The sequence below is a fragment of the Balaenoptera physalus genome (assembly GCF_965194825.1).
Source record: "Balaenoptera physalus genome assembly, chromosome: 17".
NCBI lineage: Eukaryota > Metazoa > Chordata > Mammalia > Artiodactyla > Balaenopteridae > Balaenoptera > Balaenoptera physalus.
In genome coordinates, this window is record NC_138895.1 from 40,472,034 (window position 1) to 40,478,094 (window position 6,061).

Here is a 6,061-nt window from a genome sequence, read left to right on the forward strand (position 1 = left end):
GTCAACACTAACAGGTCAAGCTAGTTAAACTCATCACAAAAGCTGCCTGCATGAAGTATAAAATGGCTTTCACTAGGCTAAAATAAAGCTGTCAGCAATACTGCATTTCTTTGTGAAGGCTCCAGGGGAGAATCCAGTTTCTTACCTTTTCCAGCTTTAAGAGACCACCAGCATTCCTCGCTTGTGTTCCTTTCTTCCCTCTTCAAAGCCATCATCTTCAAATCTGTCCCTGACTTTCCTGCCTCCTTTCACTTACAAGGACCCTTGTGATTATTCACATGGCTAATACAGGATAACCTTTCCATCTCAGTATCCTTAATTTGATCATATCTGTAAAGTCCTAATTGTCATGTAAGGTAATATATTCATAGGTTCCGGGGTTTATTATATGGGCAGACATCTTTGGTGAGCCATTATTCTACATCTCACAGGAGAATTTCAACACACCGCAATGCAAAGCCTTCTCCATGATCTCTTCCTGACTCTGAAATGGTGTCTAGTCATGGACCACTCAGTGTAGAAATTTTTTCAGACAAAAATCTCACTTCTTTACTTCTTCATTTTTTCCCCTAATTGCTATGAGTTGGTTAACATAAGTTAAAAAAAAAAAAAAACTAGCAGAACCTAAAATATATAAAAACAAAAGTCAGACTATTGCACAAGAAATAACCCCTTGATAGAAACATTAACTTCAATTCAGAGTTATAATTAGAGATAAATAGGTAACTTTTGGTTGGGCTGATGATACAAGAAATATCTGTACTTACATATGATTTACTTTTGGTTTCTTAAAGTTTTAAAGTCTCTCTTGAAGATAATAGTATAAATTTCCATTTAGGAAACATTGATTAAAAGAAAACATATAAACTCTAAATAATATTTCCTCCATTTTGTTTTCTCCTATTTCAAATGAACCAGAGAATCAGAAACATAAATCAATATTATATTTGCAGGATCAGTACAACAATATAAAATTTTAAAATATTAGAAATATTAGAAATTCTTTCATTAAAAATAATATTAGAGTTTCAAATTCAACCATATAGTTTGTTTTCTCCTAGAAGCTATTGTTATCATCTACCCTTTTCTACATTTATAAAAATCACTTATTGATTGCTTACTTAGTACCAAGCACTATCATTAGTGTGGGTACATGAAAATGGATAGAGCATGAGTTCTAATTATGAGAAGTTTACAGTCTAGTGTGACATATACTTTAAAAATTAAATATTTCTGCACTGATGGATACATGAAGAAAACACCATGGAAACACAGTTAAGGGAACATCTAATTCTTAAGCAATCATACCTTAGAAAATAATGTACTCAGTCTCAGCTAAAATTCCTATTACTAATAAGGAAAATAACAATGAAGAGAATGTACCTATATGTATTATATAGCCAGTAGTGGAATGAAGGAATATTTAGGAAAGAAAAATGAATTGTAAGCACAGACTGCAGTAAAATTATTGTTGTTGATACCAATAATTTGATTACTAACCTTATCTCTTTCAAAAAGATATGATTGCTCCTTTGACCAACAGGTATCTTCTTATCCAAAAGGTTTTTACTTACACCAATCTGGATGACTAGAAGGATTTATTTGACTGAATTTAACTTCCATGTTTAATTTGAACAAATATGAACTACATATAGGGAAAAGAACTTCTTAGAGCAGGCAGTTGCATGCTTGCCTTTTGCAAATTTGCTGTGTAATTTCTAAGGTAAATGTGTCTTTTAATGCATCATTACTCAAAAACATTTAAGAATGGGCCTACTTTTAAACAAAACATACTCTAAACAAGTTTATACTTGGAGAGGTAAGGAATTCGTGTAATGATACTCTTGTAATTGGAAAAGTTATATCTCTATGAAGAACATACCAAGTCTACTCAACAAGCCTAACAGCAGCCATTTATTACCATAAGAGTTATTAACTAAGCAAGAGAAAACGTACAACAGACTTCTTTAGAAAACTCAGCTGAGGAGAGTAAAGACAGATGACAGAAGGACAGGTAGGCAGACATACATAAATGGAAGATAGAGAGACAGACAAGTGGTCAAATAGATGATAGATAGTGAAATAGCTAGACAGATAGAGTTAATTTAAGAAAATATATACTGGCTGGCAAGATGGTGGACTAGACAGACATGAGTTCACCCCTTCTTACAAAAACACCAAAATCAAAACTAACTGCTGGGACTTATCAGCTGGCACAGTGGTTAAGAATCTGCCTGCCAATGCAGGGCACATGGGTTCCATCCCTGTTCCGGGAAGATCCCACATGCCATGGAGCAACTAAGCCCATGCATCACAACTACTGAGCCTGCGCTCTAGAGCCTGTGTGCCACAACTACTGAAGCCTGTACACCTAGAGCCTGTACTCTGCAACAAGAGAAGCCACCACAATAAGCCCGCACACCACAATGAAAAGTAGCCCCTGCTCGCTGCAACTAAAGAAAGCCCGAGTGCAGCAATGAAGACCCAACACAGCCAAAAAAAAAGGAATAAAAAAAACTAACTGATGAACAACTATTGACAGAAAAAAAAAATGCTGGGACCTACCAAAAAAGATACCCTAACACTCAAATACAAAAAAGAAGCCACAATGAGATGGTAGGAGGGATGCAATCATGATAAAATCAAATCCTATTCCCACCAGGTGGGCAACCCAAAATCTGGAAAATAATTATACCACAGAAGTTATCCCACAGGAGTGAAAGTCCTGAGCCCCACATCAGGCTTCCCAGCCTGGGGGTCTGGCCGTGGGAGGAGAAGCCCCCAGAGAATCCGGCTTTGAAGTCCAGTGGGGTTTGATCGCAGAAATACTATAGGACTGAGGGAAACAGAAACTTTACTCTTGGAGGGCCCTCACAATGTCTTATGTGCACAAGGACACAGGGGGAAAAGCAATGACTTCATAAGAGACTGGGCCAGACCTACTTGTTAGTATTGGAGGGCCTCCTGCAGAGGCGAGGGGTGGCTGTGGCTCACTGTGGGGACAAAGACACTGGCGGCAGCAGCTCTGGTGAGTATTCATTGACATCAGCCCTCCTGGAGGCAGCCATTTCCTTCCCAAGACCTAGTCCCACCCAAAAGCCTGTAGGCTCCAGTGCTGGGAAGCCTCAGGCCAAATCACCAACAGAGCGGGAACACTGCCTCACCCATCCGCATACAGGCTGCTTAAAGTCTTCCTGAGCACAGCCCTGCCCACCAGAGGGACAAGACCCGGCTCCACACACCAGTGAGCAGGAACCAGACACTCCCACCAGGGAGCATGCACAAGCCTCTTAGCCTCATCCACCAAAGGGCAGAGAGCAGAAGCAAGAAGAAATACTATCCAGCAGTCTGCAGAACAGAAACAGATCTGAGGTAGAAGAACAGAAAAGTGAGCTGGAAGACAGAATGGTGGAAATAATTGCCATGGAACAGAAAAAAGAATAAAGAATGAAAAGAAATTAAGGCAGTCTAAGAGACCTCTGGGACAATATTAAATGCACCGACATTCGCATTATAGGGGTCCCAGAAGGAGAAGAAAGAGAGAAAGGACCTGAGAAAACACTGGAAGATATAATAGCTGAAAAATTCCCTAACGTGGGAAAGGAAACAGTCACTTAAGTCCAGGAAGCACAAAGAGTCCCAGGCAGAATAAACCCAAGGAGGAACACGCTGAGACACATAGTAATCAAATTAACAAAAATTAAAGACAAAGAAAAAATATTAAAAGCAACGAGGGAAAAGCAACAAATAACATACAAGGGAACTCCCATAAGGTTATCGGCCAATTTATCAGCAGAAACTCTGCAGGCCAGAAGGGAGTGGCACGATATAAAGTTATGAAAGGGAAGAACCTACAACCAACCCTGCAAGACACTCATTCAGATTCAACAGAGAAATCAAAAGCTTTACAGACAGCAAAAGCTAAGAGAATTTAGCACCACCCAACCAGCTGTACAACAAATGCTAAAGGAACTCCTCTAAGTGGAAAAGAAAAGGCTGCTACTAGAAACAAGAAAATTATGAATGGAAAAGCTCACCAGTAAAGGCAAATATAAAGTAAATGTAGAAAATCAACTGAACACAAATATTATATCAAAACAAGCAATTGTGAGAAGAGGAGAGCACCAATGCAGGATATTGGAAGTGTATTTGAAATTAAAAGACCCGCAACTTAAAACAATCTTCTTCATATATAGACTGCTATATCAAAACCTCATGGTAACTGCAACCCAAAAATCTACAGTAGCTACAAACACAAAAAAGAAAAAGGAATCCAAACACAACACAAAAGTTAGTCATCAAATCGCAAGAGAAGAGAACAAAAGAGAAAGGGAAAAATAAAGACCTACAAAAACAAATCCAAAACAATTAACAACATGGCATTATGAACATACATATTAATAATTACCTTAAATGTAAATGAATTAAATGCTCCAACCAAAGACATAGACTACAAGAGACCCACTTAAGATCTAGGGACACATACAGACTGAAAGTGAGGGGATGGAAAAAGATACTCCATGCAAATGGAAATCAAAAGAAAGCTGGAGTAGCAATACTCATATCAAACAACTAGACTTTAAAATAAAGACTATTACAAGAGACAAAGAAAGATACTACATAATGATCAAGGGATCAATCCAAGAAGAAGATATAACAATTGTAAATATGTATGCACCCAGCATAGGAGCACCCCAATATATAAGGCAAATACTAACAGCCATAAAAGGAGAAATTGACAGTAACACAGTAATAGTGTGGGACTTTAACACCCCACTTTCATCAATGGACAGATCCTCTAGACAGAAGATCAGTAAAGAAACACAGGCCTTAAATGACACATTAGACCAGATGGACTTAATATTTATAGAGCATTCCATCCAAGAGCAGCAGAACACACATTCTTCTCAAGTGCACATGGAACATTCTCCAGGATTGATCTCATTATGGGCCACAAAGTGAGCCTCAGTAAATTTTTAAAAATTTGACATCATATCAAGCATGATTTCTGACCACAATGCTATGAGATTAAAAATCAACTATGAGAAAAAAACTATAAAAAACACAAATACGTGGAGGCTAAACAATATGCTAGTAAACAATGAATGGATAACTGAAGAAATCAAAGAGGAAATAAAAAAATATCTAGAGACACATGAAAATGAAAGTTGGATGATCCAAAACCTATGCGACAAGGCAAAAACAGCTCTAAGAGGGTAGTTTATAGCAATAAAACCTTACCTCAGGAAACAAGAAAAATCTCAAATAAACAACCTAACATTACACCTAAATCAATTAGAGAAAGAAGAACAAACAAAACCCAAAGTTAGTAGAAGGAAAGAAATCATAAAGGTCAGAGCAGAAATAAAAAAATAAAGGCAAAGAAAACAGTAGCAAAGATCAATGAAACTAAAAGCTGGTTCTTTGAAAAGATAAACAAAATTGATAAGCCTTTTGCCAGACTTATCAAGAAAAAAAGGAGAGAGAACAGATAAATAAAATTGGAAATGAAAATGGAGAAGGTACAACAGCCACCACAGAAATACAAAGGATCATTAGAAACTACTACAAGCAACTATATACCAATAAAGTGGACAAACTGGAAGAAGTGGACAAACTGGAAGAAATGGACAAATTCTTAGAAAGGTACAATCTCCCAAGGCTGAAACAAGAAGAAATAGAAAATATGAACAGACCAATCACAAGTAATGAAATTGAAACTGTGATTTAAAAACCCCCAACAAACAAAAGTTTAGGACCAGATGGCTTCACAGGTGATTTCTATCAAACATTTAGAGAAGAGTTAACACCTACCTTTCTGAAACTCTTCCAAAAAATTGCAGAGGAAGGAATACTCCCAAACTCATTCTATGATGCCATCATCACCCTGATACCAAAACCAGACAAAGATATCACAAAAAAAGAAAATTACCTGCCAATATCACTGATGAACAAAGACACAAAAATCCTCAGCAAAATACTAGCAATCCAAATCCAACAATACATTAAAAGGATCATAACCCAAGATCAAGTGGGATTTATCCCAATGTTGCAAGGATGT